The sequence below is a fragment of the Camelus dromedarius genome, chromosome 6 (genome assembly GCF_036321535.1).
Source record: "Camelus dromedarius isolate mCamDro1 chromosome 6, mCamDro1.pat, whole genome shotgun sequence".
Classification (NCBI taxonomy): Eukaryota; Metazoa; Chordata; class Mammalia; order Artiodactyla; family Camelidae; genus Camelus; species Camelus dromedarius.
Genome location: NC_087441.1, coordinates 25,826,635 through 25,852,256, shown reverse-complemented (window position 1 = coordinate 25,852,256; position 25,622 = coordinate 25,826,635). Strand labels below are relative to the sequence as shown.

Below are 25,622 nucleotides of genomic sequence, written 5' to 3'. Positions count from 1 at the left end.
GTAACCTGCCCAGCTCCTTAGAGCAAAATTAACGTTGTTGTTAAAGACAAGCAATATTAGGGTCAGGTTTCTTCATCCCACCATTTCTAGTTTCCAAAAAGAGAAATAAAACTCTAAAAATTAAGAGGTCAGGAGAAACTTGATTAAAATATTTATCGTTTCTAATTCTGTATTTTGTAAGTTTATTCCTAAGCAAGTACTCTGTAATTCCACAAGCCAAGAAGCTGAGCTTGTGGTCTAATGAGATGAATCAGTTGTCCAGAAAAAGTTGTCATCTCATGTTTTCATGTCTGTGCCCAATACCCAGTCATTGCCGCTTCCCCTACCATGGACAACATCACCAGGATGATGCAGCCTTTCGCAGCCATCGAAAGAATTCAGGGCTGTCTCTTGCAGTCCTTGCAGTTTGCTATTTTTCATTTAGCAGGCTGGCTTTTATCTTGCTAAATGAGAAGTATCCTATACACCATCTAGCATTTTTTTTTTCCTACAGTCTCTTTGATGCAGGAAAAACCCACATGGGGCATGAAGAGGGCCATGTCCCAGGCTTTGGTTGAGCCCCTGGGACGTGCCCCGCCAAGTATGGGTCCTTGGCTTCGCACAGGAAAGAATTCAAGAGCAGCCACAGTTGAGTAAAGGAAGATTTATTTAGACAGATACATCAAAAGGCAAGAGAAAGGCCATGAGGTGCAGGGGTTGGGTGCTCTGATTAGAGTAAAAGTAGGTACACACTCCACAGACAGAGTGTGGGCACTGTGTTGCCAGTTTTCATGGGCTTGATGGCTTCATATGCTAATAAGTGGAAGGAACAGTCTAACTAGTCTGGGGAAGGGTCTGGGATTGTTGCCGAGTCCAAACTCATTCTGCTCGCCGCACGGCAGACCAATAAATCGGGAGACAAGGTATTGGGGCAAGGAATAGCAACTTTATTTGGAAAGCCGGCAGACTGAGAGGATGGCCAACTAATGTCTTGGAGAACCATCACCCTCTAGTCAGAATACAAGCTCCTTTTATACAAACAAAACAAAACAAAACAAAACAAAACAAAACAAAACAAAACAAAACAAAACAAGGGAGAGGGTATGGTTGATTGCTGCAATCTTCTTGCTGCAGGCATTCTTTGTTCTTGCAGCCGTCCCCGTAGGCCAGGTCATGGTGTCCCTGTAAACCTCCAACAAAACAAAGGTTATTCTCTACTACAGGATTCCCAGGAAGTTGGCCATTTCCCACTCTTTGACCTTTTGTGGCCAGCCTTGGGATTGCTATGGCACCTGTGGGCATGTTATTCTCCATGCTACTGTATTACAATGGGCATATAATGATGCTGAGGGTCTACTAGAAGTCAAATCTCCCTCCATCTTGAGCCTCAAGGCCTCCTGGGGGTTAAATCTTTCACCATTTTCATGTTAATTTCTGTAGCATACCTTGAGTGGCTATGCCCTGCCCCCTTCTTGTCTCATCTTTTCCAGTGAAACTGAAAGGTTTTCCTGAAACGGTACCCCACTGAAACACCCTTGACTGCTGCTTCCCCTGGAGAGCAAACAACAGCTCCAAGAGTCAAGCCATAGTTTTCTTTATACCTGACAATGTTTCAGACCCAAGGATGTTCTTAAAGGGTGGCTACAGCTGCACTGTACCAGTAATCCCTGGGCAGGGGGAGAGGAACACTGGCACTCTAGACAGGAGGTGAGGATTTGTTAATAACCAGCCCATGGCAGCGGGAGCCTGGACAGAGATGCCTCTGTTGGGCTACTAGTCTTTACCTGGGTGATGGGGTATTTAGGGGTGTGGCCTGTTATAACCAGTGAAGGGTAAGGATTGTGTTATATGTACATTTTTAGTGATTAACCCATGGAAATTAAGATTGTTAACACCGAGAACACTTGCTTACTGTATTAAGTTTACTTACAGGCACCCAGGCCACTAGGACAGTGTGAGGAGACCATATGCCACTTTAGGAAAGGAGAGGGCTCCATGTCTTCTCTCTGACCATTTCCCTGCTCTCCAACCTTCAGGTCCTGCTTTTATTCAGACATTCAGCTTCTCTCATTTGGACAACTGCAACTGCTCCCCCACTTCCCACCATGGTCCCTCCCAGTCCAATCCTGCTGCCGCAAGGATTTCTCCAAAACAAAACCCTTACCACGTGACTCCCTCCCCAGGTGAAATGAGACTCCCTCTTTGGGTCCCCTTTGTATCCTGTCCTGCACCTGTCATGTGCATCTTGTTACCGAACACAGGTTTGTGTGCCCGACTCACAGTGAGGCTAAATAAACCAAAACACTGGAGTCTGGAGCAGAGGAAGGTTTATTGCAAGGCCAAGCAAGGAGGACAGGGGACCATGTTTGAAAACCCCAAACTCTCCTATGGTTTTGGGGGAAAAGTTTTTATGGGGCAAAATTTGGGGTGAGGGCTGCAGGGTACATGAAATTCTTCTGGTTTGTCACTGGTGACATAACAGGGCAGTGTTCCAGGAATCTCGCTTGTGCTCAGCCTGAGTTGCCATCCTCCACCTGGGTGGGGGCCTTAGTTCCTGCAGAAGCACTCAAAGAAAAGGTGAAGTATGTTGTCTGAGGAGGAACCAGCCAGCCCCAAGGCTGCTTCTCCTTTGTTTCTTGACTCCTCCTCCCTTGCCTCTGCATTCCCTCCCTTCCCTGATTAGCAACTGTTTGAATCTGCCCTTTGGAATTCAGGAAAGGTCAGGGAGGCTGAATGAAGCCTATTTCTTACAAACAAGAAATGGGGGACACAGAAAGAATTTGTACCAGGGCGGCCCCGCCAGGGTCCTGTTCTGTTTCAGTCTGTCCTGCTCAAATGCACAGACTAGGTCTTGTCCACTCTGCACGCCCAGTCCCTAGCTCTGTGCAGGAACGTGGCCCACACTGCTAGCTGCCCGAGGAGTGGCTCCATGCTTCCAACCAGTGCCTGGCGGAGTTTAGATATGGATGAGGTCTCTTCCTTTCCTGGCATTCTCCCAGCCAGGGGTGGCTCCTCCGCCACTGCCGCCGTTGCTGTTGAGGTCACTACGGTGGGTGCTGCAGACGCCCTGCTCACTTGCTCTGCTGCTGTTGAGCTTGTGCGGGTCTTCTTACCACTTTGGCATAGAGCTGCTTCTCAGCCTTGGCTCCCTTAGCTCTATTACAATCACCTGGATGGCACTCCTACAGGCGCCATGACAGTTCCGAGGGTGACCATAGAGGTCAAAAAGAGGGCAGTAGACCAGTTCCCCCTCCTTCCCCAAAGTAGTTGGAATAATCCTCCCACTTGTTTGCATATGAAATAACCAAGCCGTTAAAAACTAGCAATCCCACACCTCCTGGCCTCTTGCTCCCTCAACTTCTGAGACGGCCGGCACTCAGTCTAATGGAGTGCACACCTCTCTGAATAAATCTCCTTTTACTCAACTATGGCTCACTCTTAAATCCTTTCCTGTGTAAAGCCAGGGACCCTCATTTGATGGACTGCATCCCAGGGAATCGCCTAGGACCTGGGGAATGGCCATCCTCTCACAGCTCATTTTCCTGTATCACAGGGAGCTAATATTTGGGGAGCAAAGAATCAGGATGACCCATAGCATTACCCGTGTGAGGAAATGAAATACCAAAGCACCCCACAGCGAGTTCTGAGCAGACTCAAGAGACAGTTTGGTTCACAAGCTTTCCTGCCTCTGGGCTCCGCTCAAAGGGGATGATCAATACGCTCTCCAGGTGGGTTTTGCTTTTGTCAGGCTTACAGCACATATTCCTGATGCCTGGCCACAGTGCAGATTTGAAAATATCCCCACATTCAAATCATTGTTCAGCCCCTTCCAAAAGATAGTGGGCTAATTTCCCAGACATTACTTCTTAAAGACACTCTAGTATATGAGGTTTGTTTGTTTGTTTACCATGTCACCTTTTATCCAGCCTTTTCATAAATTAGAACTTACAGAAAAATTCCCAGCAGCTCTTCCCTACACAACAATGAAAGATTTGTGTTGTGAAATAAAATTCTTATTTATGGCAAGACAAGAAAAATTTACACATAAAAATATTTCTCTGTTGTGCATTGTGTGTCTGTTATGCATGGACCAAACCTCCCCCATCGGCAGGAGTACCTGCTCAACCATAAGAAGCAACATTCTAGCATTAACAAGACAGCTCCTTAAAAGATAACATTCCTTCTTGATCTTGTAAGGAGTCACGTGGCCCACCCGGATGATGCTTAGATCTGGATGATGTAACTGTCAGTAATGCATCATTTGATATACAGCCCTCTGTCTCAAAAACCTTAAATAACTTGGCCTTGATTTCTAACTGGCAGAACAGGTATCAGAGATTTCTGAGATGCTCTTCCCAGGTTATAATCCTCAAATTTGGCTTGAATAAAAGTTTCCATTTCTTTCTTGGATGGACTGATTAATTTTTCGTCGACAGTGTTATAAACATGAGTACCTTGGCTTAATTCCTTCTCTCCTTTTTCTACCTCTCCATTCCCACCTCCACCTCCATCCACACCCTTGGTCTCTGCAATACATTCTGGGGCCGTGGCTGCTGCAAGTTCACCTACTGATGGTGGCACCTGGCGTGTCTGTGACATGAGCATCACCATGTACATTCTGAAGAGAAATCAAATGCCTTTCTGATGTGTCCTCAGCCATCTCAGTGAAAGAACCCCTGCAACACTGCTGTTTCGTTTACCTCGTGAACACAAAAATGTCTCAAAACACAAAAAGATTCCCACTGTGGCTCTGATCCCAGTTTTCTAAACACAATCTTTCACAGAGAAACAAAATGAAATGGTCTTACCTAGCAGCTGGGTTTCTCCAAAAGGTCTGAAATGCTGGATCAAGTGAAGGGATAATGACTGAGCATCAACTGTGTACACTGTGAATAGCCCACAGATGCAGGGGGGAGACACAAAACCTGGTCCCCCGTTTCCCAGGAATCACTGTTCAGTGAGCTGGGAAGAAATGCAGACACACAACAATGTGTCAAATCTGACCATGACAGTAAGTATCACACAGGTTTAACAAAGTGTAACAAAGAACAGGGAAGAATGATTAATTTTGACTAGAGAAGAGATAGACTGATGTGTTACTTATATTTGTATATAAATATGGCTTCTGAACAAATTAAGATCTTTTAAGATAAATTGTTTTTCTTCATATATTTCTTTCCTAACACACTCACAAATACACATCGCCTCACAATCATGGATTTCCTTGGAAATAGCACCATTAAACACTTGCCATATGGGGGATGGTGGGAGGTTAGGGACTCAAGCAGATTAAAAATAATTTCTGAAGGAACTTCAGCCTTGAGGCATCTACAGATACCAGCATAGCAATCTGTTCTGAGAAGGAATGTTTACCACTATTTTCTGCCACCCCTGAAACATGTCTTCCAAAGGTGCAAATCAGGATGTGTCTTATCCTGTATGTGAAATAAATTTAAAATAAAGCTAAGTGCAAAATCACCTCACACGAGGTTAGCTATCTACACATATATTGCTTATAAAGTTTTGGAAAATGAAAATATCATTTAGCTTTGTACAATGAGACAAGATACTTAAATATCCACATTTAACCAACTCTCTTTTCGATATTTTGGTGTAGATGAAATGATTATGTTGTAGAGGGGGATACCCGCAGCAGAGAGACAGCTTCTTGTTTTGTATATTCAAATGACCTGCATAGCACAGTATCAAAGTGCAGAGTACACAGGCCCCACCAGCATATTTGTCTTAATTTGTTGGAAACTTTAAAAATATCAAGTTATTTAAAAACCAAGGAAGTCCAAGGATCAGTTCTTCTATAACAGAACAAGGATACAAACTAAGAATGCAAGCCAGAAATAAGATATGCTGCCTGGAGTGTGGACAGCATGGGTAACCAAAATACTGCACTCTGTTCATCCTGATAGCTTAGCCAGAAAATCTGAGTAAGCCAGGAGGGTCTTTTGCTCTGGCTGGACTGTATTCTCAAAAAGTCCCTTTGCGTCCATGTTAACACTCAGAAAAGTCTGAGCTTAGTGACTTTTCTTCTCTGTCTTTTTCCAATAGGTACCATTCTTTCATATTTCTCTGCTTTTTAGTATTTATATTGTAAAGTCTACAGCAATTCCTAAAAAGAAATTGAAAGCTAGCTATTGATTTTTCCCATGGGCAGAGATAAAATTATAAATGGCTCTTAAAGACTTTGGAAGACTGAATTAATTTGTTAATCATCATATATTTTGTGTATTTGACATATTGCATTTAAAAAAACTAAATCATCAATGCCTAGTGGGCAGAAATCACATCTCTTAGATAAACTACTGCAGTTTATAACAAAAATCACACACTGAATACAGGTTAACACATCAGGATTTCCGAAATCTTGTCCTTATAAAATATGTTTTTCCATTGAATCTTCCAAGGACTGGATGACTGGAGCAGGCCTCCAGCTCCAGCTTCAACTCAGCTGTAGAAATGATAAGACAGCAACAGGAAAACCAAAGATTATGCCTTTAGAAGCAGGACCTGTTTCTCAGCTCTTCATCTAACTTTGCTCGAAATAGACCTACCTTTGAATTTTCAGCATTTTCATTCACTCATTCATTGATTCACCCGGAGTGGGGAACTACAGGCTATTTGAAAAGTCCAATTTTAAGTTCAGGGGAATGATTTGGGATGTTTTTGATTACCAGAGTGAACATGGGCTGGGGGGCAGGGAGAAGATACTCATTCATAAGCCTCTGGAAAGCTTTCCAAAATGTATTTGGAACAACCAAGTCTTAGAAAGAAAAAAAAATTCTGAATGTAATAATTAACCTGTCTTGTTAGAGCCAGCATGTTTGCTTTACATTGATTTATGTTGCAGTAAAACCAAACTCTAGTATGTCTGACGTTCCCAGCAAATGGGGGCCTTTTGTATGATCAGCACGAACGGTTTATTAACAAACACTTAGAACCTCAAAAGTCATTTCAACATTTTAAATGATTATAGAGGTTTAAAACTGTTACATTTTCAGTTTTAGGAAAGCCTGGTAGAAATAGGCACAATTTGATTGTAAGGTTTTAAAAAGAAAAGTAATCTCTGAGTATAATGGGTTCCTAGAGGCCAATGTGGCTGACTTGATAACATGGCGTCCAGAAATATCTTGTTGCTAGAACTAAAGCCCCTTTCTAATGCACTTAGGAAACGCAGGAGTTTTGTCAAGGTATGTAAATGACAACCCCAGGCTCTCCATGCACACAGGTCAACAAGTCTCATCTTAGCCGGGTGGTTGGTGGTGGCCCTAGGAAGCCTGTGTTGAGTAAGACGCAGAGGGAACACACAGGTGATATGGAGAAGCCTACCAAGTCAATAGCCAACGGCGAGGGCTGCGGCCGTGGGGAGCTGCACTCTCCTGCCTTTGTCTCCCCTGGCCTGGTCTAGGACCTCATACCCTACATGCGCAATTTCTTAGTTACGTGATTTAAAAGAAATTTCCTACTTCACTACATATTCATGAAGTTTCTCTTTTCCTTACTACTAGATACCCTGGTTGTTGGAAGCGGTGCGGTATGGCTATGGTAAAGAATATTTAATTCTAAATACCCATAAATAGTTTTCTTAAAAACAAATTCTGAAACCCTGTGCACACTTTCTTGAAAACCAACTTTAAAAATTAAAATTAAAAAAAACTTCAACATTTCATATTATTCCTCCTACCTTTCAGGATGTTTTTCTTCTCCTGGACAACAGTTATGTGTTTACTGGCATCAGACTGTCACCCTTCTGTGGAATATTGGGAAAGCTTTAATTTGGGGTTATATGGGGTTATAAACAGTATGTGGTTCCTGTGTTCAAGACGCTCACCATCAAATGCGCGATAGAGACCCATAGCAAATAATTGCCTTAACTTGTGTGCAGTGATAAACCATGGGCACCAAACAGTGAAGGGAGATGGGGAAAAGAGAGAGACAATCAGGGAAGGCTGCCTGGAGGAGAAGACATATAAACTGATCTCCAAAGGATGTATTACATGCCAAAGGATGTGTATTATCCTAGAAGAAACTAGAATCCTTTTCCAACTTTCAAGTTCCCTGAGTTCTAGCCCTTGCCTTTTCCTTCCTCTCTCCTTGCACCAGCACCACTGGCATTCTTAGCCTTTCCAACTCTCTTTCATGCCAAAGAGTCACCTGGAATATTCTTCCCTGTGTCTGGATCTCCCCTCTACACACGTTACTTCTTACCTATTCTTCAAAACTCCACTCATACATTAGTTTCTCAAGGAAGCCATCCTTAGGTGCCTTCTGTATGCTCCCAAACACCTTACACTTACCCTTTGTTGCATCCGTTAACGTGTTAATTAATAACGAATTATGCAATCGGTTTCTCACTTTCCCTTCAAAAATGTAAGCTCCATGAAAGTAGGCACCCACTTGTGTCTTCTTAAATTCTCTCTAAGCTCTTAGCAGAGGGTAGGACAGGGCAGACCTTCAATGGCTACTTCCTGGTACAACTGTCTAGACAAGAGATGATTAGAACCTGAACTGGATAAAGCAGTAGGAGGTGGGGGAGAAGGGGAGACTGGACGTAACTATAAGGTAACTGGACATAACCATAAGATGCACTTTAGTAGAGTCAGCTCATCTAGTTGATGGAGTAGGAGGGAAAGGAGGAGTAAAGGATGACTCATGGGTTTACTGTCTACTTATCACTGTGGCTTGCCAATCATTAAAAAGTAGTGCCTTATATCACGCTCATTTAAATCTCATTTAAAACACACCCACAGCAATTTTTTTTTTTTTGATGTTTCACATGGAGATTGGAGAGTTATAAGTAGAGTTATATATTAATAGGTGAGTCTATAGACCGAAGCACCCTATCTTTCCTTTGGTCTACCCAGATATTCAGTGACCTGACCACCTCCTGGCTGTGACCAGTAATAGTGAAGGAATTCATAGTAATCATGGTGCTCAGTGTGGAGGGCACTTAGAGTGACGCTCTATGAAAACTGTCCCCACTGCATCATATCCTCTCTCCCTCGTCCCTTCTTTCCTCCTTCATTCTGCTCCTAGGGTGTCCCTCCCTCTGCCTAGGAGACAGCTAAATGGTGACCTGTGACTTTGTCTGAAATGTGGAACAGGATCGATTCCATTGTTCTCTCCCTCCCCAAGTTTCAAATAAGGGAGACTTGTAGTCTCTCTCCCTTCCTCAACCTCAGGGCCTTCTCCACCAAGAATGAATACAAAATGGATCATTTAAAGTCTACCACAGTGTATTATGTTTGTGTGCCGAGAAGAATAAAAGTTAGAGTTGGCAATTAATGCCTTATTCTGCATTTTCTAGTATCTCAAACATTTCTTCCCAATCCATACCCTTTCCCCCAAACCACCTACAGTAGCGCCAGTATTTGTGGTTTCAATGTATATATCTGTCCTCGTCTCTTACAGGCATTTTTGGTCAGGAATTTAATGTCAAGTAAAGTTTTCCATCCTTGGAGGAACAATTTGTCGTGTAATAGATGGTCTCTCCAAGTTTTCAACCCATTATCCTGGAAGGAATTTCAGTAAACATTTATGTAATTAGAAAAATATACCAAATATGAGATATATCTCCTTCAGTGGAAGAAATTTGACTTGGCTTTCAGAGTCTTGGGATAACAACGATTTACTTAAGTGGAAAGAATTTGCATGTTTGACCCCATTGATAAAGAAACTCTGGAATGCTCCTAAATCCCGCAGTGACTTGGTTCCAGAGCACAGGAAACACACTGAATTGTCTGATCGGATCTACCCAGTGTGTCAGCTGAGGACTATCTGGTGCTGATTCGTACTCTGTTTCTTTTGTTGCTGCCATGCACATGCACTCTCTCTCTCTCCTCTCTTCTCAAAAGCTTCCTAAAGTTGTCTTTTTTTTCCTAAACATTCAATAATTCCTATTGCAACATGCCCATGACTAAAAAGACTACTGATCAGTGCTGGAACACACGTCTAAGACATGTAGAACACCACCTTCCTTGTACAGAGCTCTGTGTCACACCCAAGTTGAGGAGGTAACCATGGTGATGACTTGGCTGAACAAAACAATCCCACACCAGGAGGCTCAAGCAGCAAAGTTACATAACCGTGTGTCTGGAGGCAGACTTCTATTACTGAAGCTCTATTTAGATTAAGGGATTAGGTTCAAAGTTCACGTTACTTAACAATATATCCCTTAGGTACAAAATCTTAGTGACTCACTTTACTAAGGGTATTTGATACGCCTGGCAGAAATTAGCATAGAACATGGCTAATTCCAAGAGTGTAACCAATCAGCAATGGAGAATGCTTTTCCTAAAAAAGTTATACCCTCACCTACCCTGCTGCTCTGTTACACAGTATGCCCTGACTTTGGAGGAACGTATCATCTCAGAGTGCCCCCAGCTTCGACTTTGCTTCACTGATGCAGCAAGTACCCGTTTGTTCCAGGTCAACCCTGCTGGGAAGGTCTGTTTTCCCTGATCTTTAGCCAAAAGCAAGGAGCTCAGGCTGTTTGTTGAGACTGTGATCATAACTCATGTAAAATAGGAGCAGTATTTCTGATGCAAACCCATCACTGCCCTGCCTCCACATGGTACAAAGGCCACTGCAAAGAAATGAAACGCAAATGACCAAAACTAAGTGATGTGACAGCTGCTTTCTTATCCACGTGCATCTTCGTACTGTGATTTTTTTCTTCTTCTTCTTCAGGGCTGCTTTTGCTGTATACGTTGTCTCATTTCAATAGGATCCAGGCATTCCACATCAGTTTGCCACACAGCCCTTCCCCCCCACCTCCCTAGCATAAGGCCACTATAAGACTAAGAGCCCAGTAGCTGACACAGGAAGGAGCATATTGGGGGTGTGGTAAACTCTGAGTGGCTTTGCCTGTTCCTTTTATTGCTGTCTCATCAGCTAGTCGATGCTCTCCCTGAGAATAAATAAAATAAGGACATAACCAAAGAAAATCAAATTATTCTCTAGTAGACAATTTGTTACATGGGGATAATTTCATGAGAGTATATGTACATACTTCCTCTTTCAGGAAGGACAAATTGTCATCTTTTAGCTTAATACAGGATATACATCCATATATAGCATCAGGAAATGTGCATTTGATATTTTTGCAAAATAAGCTCAAGGTCCAATCAAAGGGGTGGTAAGCGGTAGTCACCTCTGGATGATGGTCTCACTGTGACAGAGAAGAAACACCAGACGTTCCAGTCACTGGACACACACAAACATACACACACACCTATCTATCTATCTATCTATCTATCTATCTATCTATCTATCTATCTATCTGCTTTTCTAGCAGGAAAGTAAATATTAACTCACCCAGCCATCTTCAATTGCCTACCTGCTACTCTGAGCATGCTTGACAAAGACAGCTGCAGTTTTCAGTAAAGTTTATAGCCATAAAATCGCTGTGAGTTAATTTGCTTGCTTTGAAATCAAACCTTCAAAAGCTAACTAGCCCTCACCTTACAGTATTATGTCCCAAGCCTCAGTTGTTAACATGCCAAGCCTAAGAAGGGGATTCACGAAGTGACCCTAGTTAATTACTCAAAAGGAAGAAGGAGAAATTGAGCAGACCCTAGCTTCCTGCATCACAAGTATTAGAATTCTCTCTTTAGTTCCGCAGTTCTCTGCGAAGGACCAGACAAACTGGTGATCTCAATTTTCCTCTTTCTTAAGAGAAATTGCTTTTTCTCAGACTCATAGAATCTCAGCACGTGCAGAGACAAAGGCAGTCTAGCCCTACACTTTATCCAGTGTACAAACTGCCTCTTTATCACACCCAGGAAGTGGTGCCTGCTCTCAGCCTTAGCCACACTAGCCATTGACAACACTGTCTGCTCCAGTTTTGGACATGTCAAATTGATAGGAAGTTCTAGATCTTCTATGACCTTGGTTAAGACTTCAGATATGAAGTCTTAAAATCTTAAAAAGATATGATGTTCCCCGCCTTTTAGGCAATTTGTACTTCAAAATATAAAAATATAAAAATACTTTAAGGGAAGAAAATTGAGTTCCAAATGTCCTCATAGTGAAAATTTTGATGTGTTTTTTCAAATCTCAACTGCAAAATTATTTTTTAAAAATATTTTAAAAAATTATTTAATATCAGTTTGGCCTTTGACGCCCTGCTTTGCAGTGTCCTATGCTCATGTTTATTTGCTAGGAATCTTTCATGGCGCTTCTAAATTTTCCCTTCTTCAGACTAAACATTCTCCTTTTTGCTATTCCTCAGAGATCACCGTTTCCAGAGCTTTTCACTTTTCTCTTCTTGTCGTTTTCCAGTTGACCACTGTCCTTCTTTCCACCATCAGTATGTCCAGCTCAGCTTGGACACTGGCCACTCTTGTTCTGAACATGGCACGTCGAGGAATATACCCTCCCCAACTCATGGTGATCATCCTACAGCAGTAACTCGTTGAGTCCACAGTTAATCAAAATCCCTAACTTGTACTGTTCCAAGCATTCATCCTTCTGCTTTACCGCACCTCTTTACAAATAAGGAAGAAGTGTTCTCTGTGGATGGACACAGTCCCCAGCCACATCCTCAGCCAGCTACCTGGGTGCAGGGTGCAATCTGCTTAAACCTTGCATTTGGCCTTGCAATCTGCCTGCTCCTCCTGTGCTTGCAGTGATAATTTTCTGGAACTAAGGGCAGCCTTTATATCTCCCCCTTTTATTTTTTTTAATTGAAGTATAATCATTTACAATGTGTCAATTTTATCTTGTTAGATTTGGCCCATTGTTCCATCCCATCAAGCTATTTAAGGTTCCAAAAAGTTTGCCCTCCCACCCAGCTGCGGAATCACCAAGAGACCATGAGCTGCGTAATCTGCCAGCTCAGTGGTCTTACCAAGTGGAAGTGAGTCTCTAAGGGGAGTTCTTATTCATCTCGCTTCTCCCCCTTCTATGGGCTCATTATGATAATCTATTCTGAAATGTTTTCAGTATCAATGTCAAATTTTCCACTTTGTGGTCTAAGAAGTTTAAACATCTTCCCCTTCCAAAAAACTAGGACATCTTCCCTTTCCCATCCTGTTTCAGAACACATCTTTCATGCTCCACAATTCCTCAACCAGCACTGACAGTGATTTTTCAATCGAAATCACACAGAGCCAAGGGCAAAGGTCTCCTGAAATTTCTTTTGAAGTGGCTCAGCTGGGAATTTTCTTTACAAATAAATGGAAAATTGCTATGATACAGGGTTTATTTATTTATTTTTTACTGCAGTTTAGAAGTTCTTTTATTCAACTTTTTCAGGAAGGGCAAACTTATCTTTTAGCTTAATGCACTATTTTATATTTTGGTGCAACTAAAAATTTTCAGTAACTACAAAAATAGTAATTATATCTATACACACACATATATACATATATACACAAAATTTTTATCTTTTTTCATTTTTGTCAATTTTTTTTTCTCATTTGGGAACCTCAAACTGTTAAAAAGCGTAATTAATATCCCACATTGTACATGGGTTAGAATTTCAGTACAGAAGTCTTACATATAATTTTATACGATCATATAGTTATAATTATGTAACTCTATTCTCAGTGAACTGTTTTTTAATCTATATTTTAACTGTTATCAGAAAAAATTAGAATTCACTGGGCTCTTTAGATCAAAGCGTATCACTAGATGAAAAAGCAAGTCTCTGCTTAGCATTGCTTCTGACTGGCATAGAGAAAAATGTGATGAAGATAGAGATTCTCTATATATGAGCCATTTTAGATTTTTTTAAAGCATACCTACGGAAAGAAATCTTTTCATCCAGCAACCTTTATTTTCACTTACACTTACATTGCCAAAGCCACATCATCCTTCCTATCTCATTTCTCTGACTGCCCGAGCTGCCTACGTCAGAAATTACAGGCCTCTACCAGCACCTTATATAGTCGGAGACTTCTCGGCTAGTTCCATTCACATACTGCCAGTTTAGCGGTAGCAAGAAGCCAAAGAATGGGGTCTGCAGTTCAACAGGGAAGAATCTTTCTTCAAAGTCAATACAGGTGAGCACTCAAGTCTAACCTAGGATTGACTGAGAAGTGAAAATAAGGTACAGTGACGAGAATAGCTGGGAAAAACTTGTGAATGAGAACAGAACTAAATAAAGGAGAAGCTGCACTTTTAGCCTAATCAATCCAAGTAATATGAAACTACTGTTATTATTGTTCATAATACTAGCCAACAGTTTGGGTTTTTTTTAAATTGAAGTATAGTCAATTTACAATGTTGTGTTAATTTCTGGTGTATAGTATAGTGACTCAGTTATACATATATATATTCCTTTTCATTATAGGCTATTACAAGATATTGAATATCGTTCCTTGTGCTGTACAGTAGGACCGTGTTGTTGATAGTTTTTTAGTACTTAACCTGTCCCAGGCACTAAGCTAAATTCACTATATTTCACAAGTGTGATCCTAATAAATTCTCATTATGACACTATCAGGAAAGCACAAACATAAATTGCATTTTACAGATGAGAAAACTAAAACAGCAAGAGGTTAGGTAACTTGCTCAAGATCATACAGCTAGCAAAGGACAGTGTCAGAATTCAAATGTGTCATGACCCTGTGCTTTCTATTCTTTATAAAATTCTTGTATAGCTCATTTCAGAAGGAAAACGTTTTTCTTTTTGGACAGCAGACCTCAGGTGGCAGAGTGGAACCAACTTCAGTCACACTTATTATTAATAATGCATGGCCTGCTTTTATTGGTTTTCCAATTAGTTCTGATAAATGCAATACACAACCACAGATATATTTTCCAAAACAAAAAGCCAGAAAAATGACCCTAACCTCCATCTAACTCTAGTCTTCAGCACTCCAATCCCAAAACTCAACTGACCTGAGGTAAATCTTACCCTAAATTTTGTATTTATGAATCCCTCAATTTCTTTTAAAGTAGTATTATTTCATTTATAAGCATTCTTTACAAAATACGTCTCCTTATTTTGGTTGTTTTTAACTTTGATTCACCTACGTTATTTCACGTCTCTGTAGTTCACTATCTCTAATTGATGTACAATATTCATCAAGTGAATACTCATTATTCCACTGTCTTGTTGATGGGAATTTGGCCCCTGTCTTGTTTTTTGCTGTGATGAACAATGCAGTTAAAATACATGACTCCTGCTACTGACATCAAGTTTCTCTTTGGTACATACCCGGAAACAGAACTGCTGGGGTAAAGGGTACGTGATATTCAACTCTAGGAGACAATGTCAACCTATTTTCCAGACAGATTGCACCAATGCATGCTCCCTGCAATAGCATTGAGGTCCTGTTGATCCTTGTCATTTCCAAAATTTGACAACATCAGACTTTAAAACTTTTGCCAATCAACTAAGTACAAAATGATGTTTGTTTTGGTTTGGACTTGCCTTTCCCTGACCACTATTGATATTGGACAGCTCTTTATTTGTGTACTGGCTAAATATTTTCTTCTTCTGTGAAATGCCCTGACCCATGGGCCAAATCTTTGCTGGAGAAATTGCCCTCATTTTAGCCTTAATTTTGGTACCTTCAGAATTAATTCCAGATTTAGTAAAAATGGGATAGTAACCCCATTTCATCACAGCACCTAATAACTGCTTAGGAATTGACTTAACTGCCTTTAAGTTTTTTTGGTTTCTTTTTTTTTTTTTTTTTTTTTGGCTTCTTGCTGAAAGTCATTTGGTTATATTTTATAACCAGACTCAGAGGACCTTTTTATATAGTTAAATGATATTGCAAAGAATCCTTAGGTTTTTAGTTACCAAATTTCCCCCAAAGCACCTGAATTTCCAGTGGCCAGAAACAATGACTACTGAATAGCTCGCAGATCAAAGGCACGGTGCCTGATTCAAAGGCCAGCTTGCAAAGGCTGACAAACAGGGAAAGGCTTTTGCCTTTATAAGGATGTCATAAGCAATCTTTCATTTGACAGGAAGTTGTTAGTGCATACAAATGCTATTTTAAAGTCTGGGGATATTTAATTGTACCCTAGTCATTATTCTTTATAATTCGAGGTGCCAGTGTCCACAACTATTGTCCGAAGTGTAACAGAAACAAATCCGGTAGCAGGAAGCCCACAGCCCACTCACAGACACCTGTTACAACTTGAGTCACAGGCAGTACTTCCAAGACGAGGCATATGGATACTGACAAGACAGCAGCAAGTAGTCACTGACTGTGCCTCACGGACTCACAAGGGGATTACAACTCCACCTGCTGCCCCCCGGTGCCTTAGGTGGCTCTGGAAGCAGAGGAAGAAATGGAAAAAGGACATACATAGGAAGAAAAGGGGTATACCTTAGAGGGAAAACATGAGGAGAGGCTTCAAGGAAATAGCTGGAAAATTTCATTTTTCTTCAATGCCTATAAAATTCTTCTTATTACAACCATGCATAGTGGGGAGAATTTGCAACAGAAGGAAACCTGTAGAAGGGGTTACCTTTTGAAATGCCCCATCAGGAAAACTGGACTTGAATGCTTGAACTAGGAAAAACAGATGAATATCTCTAAAATGAACGTAATTTGGTTTTTCCTCAATAGTTTTGAGTAATAGTATGTGACTTTCTCCCATCCAATAAAAAGGCTCAGGCACTTTAAGGATCATGTGTCTGTTTGAGAAGCTCCCAGGTGTACATGATCAAGTCTGCTGGAAAATGTGTAACTTCCTGAATGCAGATATACTTTTTTCTTCTACTTTTAATCAGGGCCCTGTTATCTGGATATCGAAGGGGGCTATTATCACCTCCACTGAGTATCTTAGATCTGTCAGGCCTGCTGTTTTTCCCACTGCACACGATCTGAGTCAATAGACACTTCTGTCACTTCCACCAGATCTTAAGGGACAGATGTTAACCTAAGTTTGCTTTGAAGTAGAAGAACATACCTCTCTCTAAATGTCAAAATCAAATATTTTTGGCTCTTAGTAGGAAATATAAGTCAATAGTTTTAGATTTTCAAGTAGGAAAAGATATAAAACACACAGCATGCTAACTTTAAAAAGCAAAAAAAAAAAATGGCATATATTTGACCACATTAAAATTAAAGAATTGAAATTAAGCAATGTATCAAGAGGCACCTTAAATAGAATAGAAAGACAAATCAAAAACTGAAAGAAAATATCTGAAATACAAGAGCCAACAAAGGATTAGTATCAAGAATATATAAAATCAATAAACCAACAAGAAAAGCAAAAAACAACCCAATAGAAAAATAGACAAAAGACAAGATCAATCGTTTCACAGAAGAGGAATTATACATGGTCAATAAACACATGAACAGATGCTCAACTTCAGTTCAGGGAAACATACATCAATTTCACAACAAAATATCATTTTATACCCATTCAATTGGAAATATGAATTAACACCACAATGATTATCATTTTATACTCATTTGATTTGCAGCAGTTAGAGAGTCTGATAATACCTGATGTTGGAGAAGATTTATATCCATAAGACATTTCTGAAATATCTGCTGGTGAAAAGATAAGTTTGTAAAACTCTTTGGAGAACGCTTTGGCATTTAGCTCCAAAGTTTCACATTCCCCTACCCTGTGATCCCAACAATTCCATTCCTAGGCATATACTTAAGAAATTCTGAACATGTTTACCAGGAGATATGTACAAGGGTGTTCATGATTCAGAATAACAGAGATCTGGAAGTAGCCCAAATGCCTGTCAATGAGAGAGTGGAGGAGCAACCTGTGACACAGTCACACAATGGGATACTGAACAAAGAAAGACGGACTACGGCAACACGCAACCGTGTGGCTGAATCTGAAAGATTGCCTAAGGAGGATACCCTTTTACATAAAACAAAAACAAAATTTAAAAAATTATACTATTATGGGATATGTAGAGATTAGCAGAAAGAATATTAGAAAGGATAGCAAGAAAATAATGAACACAGAATTCAGGATGTGGTTATGTATGTCAGGAAAGGGGAAGCAGAGAATGGACTGTGGAGGACCATTAGCTAGATGAGGCAGTGGGTTCATGAGTGATTACTGCACTAGAAATAACAACCAAACAAAACTAAAATAAGTGCTTTGCATTGACCAATGATGTGTATGTGTATGTGAAGCCAAGGATTATGTTTAATCTAATTCTAGGCAAAAAAAAAAAAGCTTCTTGCCTTTTTTTCAAATTATTACACATTGCTAGCCATGCAATGAAGCAGTGCCCAGTCTTCTAAAAAAGAACTTGCGATCATTTACTTGAGATCTTCCTAACCTTCAACCCCATGGGAATAGTAGACACAGTGGAGCTGGAATGAAAAACCTATCTGATCAATAATTAACACACATTCTGGACACTAGCCAAGGTCTCTGTGCCGGGCAGCAACTCCTGTTGGATGAGCTCTCCATCAGATTTCTGCCCTTACTCATCATGGAAATGGACCCACCCCTGAAAAGCATGCTCAGAAAGTGTGAACGCCAGAGTCCACCTAGCTTGCCTCATGACCCTGCACTGTAAGGGCAGAGGATCTAGACAGAGCAACAGAGAAGCAGGCCACAAAATAAAAGGCCCATCATGGAAAAGCCATTCTACAGTCACTGGCCATGTTTCATTTTTCATGTGGTTCATTTTCAAACAAACCTTTTATTGACCCTAAAAACTGCCAAGTTATATGTATTGTTGAGTAGAGTCACTTGAACAGAAAGGGCCCCGCCAACTTTGCAGCCAGCTCTCTTGGTGTCCTGACTGGACAGAACAGATAAGCCCAGCTGTCACAGGCTAGCAATACTCTGCTCTGGGAAAGCTTATTGCCCACAGCACCCAAAAATATGTTTCCATGTGCTCTTAGCAAAAACAAACCAAAAAAAAAAAAAAAAGTAGCATTTATTGTAAGATTCATTTCTGCCTATAAAAATAGCAATTTAAAGTATTTTAAAAAACTATAAAAATATTAAGAAATATCCATCCTCCCCCAAGAGAGAAAACAGAAAAAACTACAGATCACTTCTGATTTCTTTTGTTCCTGTTGTTGTTTTTGTTTTTCTTAATTTAGACACATAAACACATCCTTTTTCTCGTTTTCCTGTCCCTTCCGCATCCTCCGATATTCAGATCACACTGTTTTCTATTCTACTTTTTCTATGAGAATATGTTATTAGCATTTCATTTTGTCATTATTCTTAGAAACACAAGTTCTAAAGATTGCATAATGGGCCATGATATGGCTCTATCAAATTTTATTGAATTAATTCCCTATTGTTGAACACTTTCCCAATATTGTAACATAAGACACAATGCTACGTGGATATACTCCCACATAACTCGCTGGGTACATCTCTTATTGTTCTCTTTGGGTAAACTCTTAAAAGTAGAATTTTGGGATCGAAGGGCAAATTTTTAAGGCTTTACAGATATACATTTCAAATTGTACTCCACAAAGTTGTATCTATTTTTATCTCCATCAGCAGTGCCTCTAAACACAGGACATTGTATTTAAAATTTCTGATAATTTGATGAGAGAAAAATAATATCACATTGATTTTATTTGCATTTCTCTGATTATTAGAGATTGAATTTGTGATGTTTATTAGCTATTTGAACATTTTTTTTGTCAATTAACTCTTCAATATCATTACTCAATACTTTGGTATCTTGATATTTTTGTTATTGGTTTATAAGAGCCTTTTATATACTGATGGTAACTGTTGTATATGCTGAAAAATTGTTCAATAATTTTTGCTATGAAAAATCAACTTAAATAGACACACAAAGTTTCTAAAGTTTCTTTATTTATGTTATCAAATGTAACACTATTCCCTTTAAGTTTTCTTTTTTTTTCTTAGAAAGTGTATTTCTAGGGGGCAGGGTATGCTCAGTGGTAGAGTGCATGCTTAGCATGCACAGGGTCCCAGGTTCAATCCCCAGTACCTCCACTAAAATAAATACATAAATAAAATGAAAAGATGCTCTGATAAAAATTTTTTTTAAATGAAAGCTTATTTCCATAATAAGATCAAATACACAAGTACCCGTATTTTCTTTCAGTTGTTAATGACTTCATTTTAGTGTATAACTATTTTACCCATTTTGATCTATTTTGGTGTGTATTATTAAATGCAAATCTAGCAAGATTTTCATTCAAATAAGTAGCCATTGTCCTGACATCATTTATTGAATGTTCTTTTCAAACTGATATGTGATGCTATTTTTATATACATCGGAGGATCTTTTATAATATTATCTATTTCTAGACTACTGGGCAGTTGATACCTCTGTCAGCACCACATGGATTTAAATGTTATTGCTCTAACATGCAATTTAATATGTAGAAAGTCCCTCCTTACCTCTCACAACTATTTTTTTTTTCCAAAAGTTTCCATTCCATTTTTCCCATTTATTCTTCTGGTTGAGATGTGTTCTCTATTTTAAATTGGTCATCTGGTGGAGATGAGATGCAAATAAGAGATTTAAAATGCAGATTAAGACAGGATAAATTTATATTCATGCCTTATTTACAAGCTGAGCTAATGACTTTTAAGAACTTTTTTCTCCTTTATTTGGATATATGCTAAATTAATTATTGATTTTTGATATATACCAGAATTAGTTATTCATTACCTGCATTAATACACTTGAATAGCATAAAATAAAAATATTTTATTAATAAAATATTGATAATGTATACAATAGATAATAAAATAATAATTTGATAAAATATTACCAAATTTAATACTAAATAAAATATACTACCTCGATTAAAAATAAAAATTTGATAAAATATTGCCTAATAAAATATTTTATTAATAAAAATCTTTAAAAATTACCAAAATTATTAATTTAAATATTGCCAAAATTTCATTTTAGTTAATATCTTTGACTTCTTTCCCCCTAAACTCTTCAACCATGCTGTTAGAAAAAAGGCAAAAGGAAAGCTTCAGATTTTCACTTTTGTTTCAATTTTTGTTTTTTGATCTTCTTTGGCAGATGTGATAACAAATCCCCAAACTGGCAGATGATACATCCAGAGACCCCTCAGGCCTGCAGAGTCCTCATACTGGGAAGCAACACCCAAAAGGTCAAGGGCAGAAACTTGAAAGCAACCTGTCAAGTACTTATTTTATGTTCTTTTCTTTAGGATTAAAGAAATACCGAATATGAGAATAAGCTATAGAGCTTCGATCACAAAATCACTGCTGTGGTAAAATAAGAGATCATAAAATGAGTAGAATCAGCTAATAGAGTCAACTAGTCACCCCCTCCACCAGAGAAGGAATTGCTCTAAGACATTCCATGGTCAATGGACATTTTTCTTTTGTACAAATACTCTTAGTGACAGGAGCTCTCTAACCAACACTCAGATATTGGAGTAAAAGCCTAAAAGTATAAATTTGAAATTATTCAACGAAGTAATCCCAAATTTGCTTAAAGGCAATTAACTTGGGACACCCTGTGATCCATAGTAACAACTCCCAAAATCATGGTTAATGTGTGTAACAATGTTGCAATATTTGGTATTCTGTGACAGAAGCTTGTGGATGAGAAGAAACTCAAGCATCACCATCAATGGTAGCAAACTTTTATGGGGTGCAGATTGCAAGTAAGGCTCTGAACCAGACACAGAATTCAGAGAAGCCCAAGACAGCAGCCTTTCCCTGGAGAAGCTAACAGTCTGATCGAGTGTCCCACAAGGCACACACACAGTAACACGAGGTCACATGGAATCAGTGCCAAACGAGTATGAGAAGAAATAGATCTTCACCCTCTATGTTTTGTGAGCAAATTCATTTGTGGTTTCAACTTACTTCCTACCCTTCATTTCCTTTTGCCCAAAGGTCCTAACCTTTGTATTTATTTAGCTTTGCTGAGTTATATGCATCTAATTCATCCACTTTACTTCTTTCAGAGACCAGATAAAGGCACTGCTGAAAGAACCCAGAGGAAGAGTCACAAGCTGGGATACAAACAGCTCATCCATCAGGTCCTATAAAATCCCCACACTGGCTCAGGGTCAAGTCTTAAAGCTCCAGCCTACTGCCAGACTAGCTTCTCAAAGTCAACCCTTACCAGCATTAAACCCCTTAGCAGCATCATATTTGCTCTGTAAATATTAATTCCATTGCTCAAAATTCAGTTTTAAGAAACTGCATTAAAACAGAAGCAGAATTCTTTACACACAAAAATAAACCAGGCATCTCAAAACACTTAAAATTAAACAGATGAAAATGTTACTGTACAACCTTTTGGAACTCTTACTGGGTCTAATTTGCTTTGGATTCCCTATTTTACATTTTCTGAAAGAATTTCTATTTCTGTGATGTCTGTGACATCCACACTGTTCCCGAATCAATTGCAAAGGAAAGGCCTCGCTTGCTACCTCGTCCCCAGCCTACCAAAATAGTGCCGTCTAATCAGGCATCTCTCTGCAGGAAACAGGCCTTCCTACGCAGGAAGCACAGGAAAGAGGACTGGAGACAGCCATCCCAGTGGGTTTTTTTGCCAGAAAGGACAAAATGGCTCTTCTGGCAACTCCTGACTCAGGAAATCGCTGAATTAAGTAGTCAATCTGCAGAGTAATTTAGCATGTCATCTGCTTCCTGGCAACAGATATTTGGAAGCATTTTTATTTTAATTCAACTCTGTCATCATGGGGGCTAGACCGCCTCCTCTCCGAGGACCTCAAGGTCAGAGATTTTCCTGCAGTTTCTACAGAGACACTTCTTTGAGTTCCTCCTCCCCTTTCCAGGCCCCAACAGTCTGCCCTCCCCTTTGATTTCTGCTGAGGTCAAGCGAACCCTTGTCTTCAGAGCTAAATATAAGTTGTGTGGGGGTGGGTGGAGGTCTCCGCAGTGGTGTCCCTGGAAAGTACACTTGTGAGCACGCATAAGGGTGTGAGTGTGACACCCAAGAGTCGAGGCAGCGTCATTCCCTCTGGGGAGAGAGAAGTGGACAAGAGACGGGTAACAGGTTCCCAGTCCACTTCATCATGTGCTCCCTGCGTAATGTTGTACACAATTTCCTTCCCTGCTCCCCCACTTCTCCATTTGGGGAGTGAACTTAACCAGTGCCTGTCCTCTTCTTCCTTTGCAGATGTTTGAGATAGGTCATGCCATGAAGCCATAGATACCCCGCATGTCACAAACAGCCCGAACCATGCACATCGGGGGCCTCAAGAGACGTATGTTGTGAGTGATAAGAATTCTGCGCGTGGGTAGAGCAGTTTCTCACAGCTGGTGAACACGTGTACCCACAAAGTAGCTAAAAGCAAAGCATGTAAACTATAAGCAGCAAGACCATGTAATTCTTACTGTACACACACATCTGTAGATCTTTACCCCTTGGGGAGAATGATGACTAAATCCAGATGTGTGTAGCGAGGCATCAGGAAAGTAATGATTTTCATCAGGGGTAGAGGTCACTTTGCTCCTCTCTCACCAGGGGCTCCCTATGGCTTCAGCAACAGGGCCCAAGAAAGTGTGCCCCAATGTCAGAAATGTCAGAAAAGAGATCTCAGCCAAGTATCCAAGAAGCACTGGGGGGGTTGGAGTCTCCTAGAGTTAAGACTCATATCTTCCAGAAAAAGCTGAGTTGGGACAGGTGAGGCCATCCACACACCTCACTGTCTTCAGTTCTCTTAGCAATTTCATGAGGTTGGTAGAATTATCCCATTTTACAGATGATGCAAATAAGACTTAAAGGACTTAAACAATATATTCATAGTTCATCAATGCACTAAGCGGTGAAGTTGGGATTTTGAAACTGTCTGATCCCGAAGTCCATCTTCTTTGCATGATACCATGCTGTCTTCCATGCACTGTTCCTATTATTCGCTATCTACAAAAGCTCCTTGATTTGTAAAAGGGAGATGATAATATCTAACTTCGTAGAACTGCTATGAAGATCAGAAGAAACGATGTGTGAGAGCTCTGCACAGAAAGGTAGAGCTAAGTTAGCCTAACAGTAATTCCATGCTGCAACCTCCATGCCTCATCCACACCTCCAGCCTTGTTATCACACACACATGGTGAAAGTGTGTACTGAGCCAGGAATACGGATCTTAGTGGGCACATAACTGAAATATCATTTTGCATTTCACTGACTTTAGGAATTTACATACTTTAACCAAGTTCAACTAAATTTTGAAGTGTTGCATTGCAGGAGTTCTAATAGATATCCAATTCTACGTGTATCATTCATTTCCTTTCAGTTTATTGCTTTAGGAATCTCATTTGAAAGTCCACATGTGCTTAAACACTATCATATTCTTTAAGGAAAAGCTTGCATAGAAATCAGACTATGGCTAATTAAATATGACCGCCAATTCATGGGCAAATATCACAATAGGAGCCAAATGGAATAGAGGGATTTATCCTTGCCCTGATTTTCTTTCAATTTGCTGTGGTCATCACATCCCCACTAGGGAGGGAGCAGTAATACACCTCGTCAGACTTGCACTGACATTCAGAAAACAGGGATAAAATGTAAATTAAGATGGCTTATATATTATTATAAACAATTTATTATTCAGATTTACGAAAGGGGATATTCATCAGGCAAACCATCCTAAAAAGCCTCTCATTAAAAAACAAATTCCAAAATGTAGAATTTCAAAACTACATAATTTGAATACATTTTTGAACCATCTGATGGAATTTTAGATTGATTCCACATGTGCAGACCTTGTAAATAGCTCAGTAATTCCTTCATTCTTTCCAGACACTAACTAATGGCCTCTTTTCCTTTCCCTGATAGAAAATTAGTCTATTTTTTCAGAGTCATCAGGAGAATGTGGGGAAGCAAGGACTATAATGGGAAAATGTAATTCATTCAGGACCACAGGGCAGTATTAGAGATTATGCAAATCTTTTCTTCGCCAAGTATGTTCGTGTGAAAAGAAAAGCCCCAATAACTTCAGGGATTAGCACACAGCCATGTAACAAGCGAAACTTTTGTCCTGTGTGTTTAAAAATCTTTGAATTATATTATGTGCATTTATACTACTGATAGAAAACAGTTGTTTCAGTGAAGGGCATTAAATAAACAGAAGGACAGGATTACCCTTAGATAAATGTATTTCCATATTCAAGAGTCATTCCCTTTCTCTCATTTTGAAACTCTTTAGTTGGAGAAATGCCAGATCATGAGACGCAGAGGGCAGAACACATGGATTTGATCCAGATTTTGTGATCTCTAAATCATCCTATGCCTTTGAGTAAATCCCAGCACCACTCACGCTGCCATGTGTTTTCCAATGTACAATATCCTCCACCCCCTACACTCTGGGATCCTGAGTTGATAGTGATATTCACAGGGTTGTTGTGAGGATTAAACAAGTAATACCTAATATGTTCTGCACAGAGCCATGCTGAGATGTGACACACATACAGGAGATACTCAGTTTGGTTCTTGCAGTTATTATTATTTAGATAATGATTGCTAAGCAATAACCTTCAGTTTCAACTCCAGTGCGATGCTACTTAACAGTCATCAAAATGTCATCAAAATCAGAAGAGAACATGCAAAAATCTTTTAAATCTTTTCCATTTATCCTGTAGCATCTGAGTTCATGTATTATCATAAATCAGTTTGATTTCCTTTGTTAAGAAAGGAAAGCAGACTGCCCCAGGGTGAAACGCTCCTCACAGTCTCCCAGGGTCCATGGATGGTGTCTTGGCACTGATTT

General features: G+C 39.8%; 2 long non-coding RNA genes across 3 annotated transcripts; one reads left to right on the top strand and one right to left on the bottom strand.

The window, feature by feature from the left end:
• Positions 1-828: 828 nt before the first annotated feature.
• Positions 829-6,616, bottom strand: LOC135321580 (uncharacterized). The gene is made up of 4 exons (XR_010381446.1): positions 6,546-6,616; positions 6,320-6,442; positions 4,788-4,941; positions 829-1,169 (listed from the first exon to the last, which is right to left on the bottom strand). It is a non-coding gene; the product is annotated as an uncharacterized LOC135321580 (long non-coding RNA).
• A 7,305-nt stretch (positions 6,617-13,921) lies between these two features.
• LOC116154281 (uncharacterized) lies at positions 13,922-23,062 on the top strand. Of its 2 annotated transcripts, XR_010381445.1 has the most exons (5): positions 13,922-13,997; positions 20,927-21,050; positions 21,468-21,713; positions 21,846-21,920; positions 23,030-23,062. It is a non-coding gene; the product is annotated as an uncharacterized LOC116154281 (long non-coding RNA). The 2 variants fall into 2 exon arrangements; XR_004138093.2 differs by lacking the exon at positions 23,030-23,062 and having other exon boundaries at positions 21,846-22,160.
• The last annotated feature ends 2,560 nt before the right edge of the window (positions 23,063-25,622 follow it).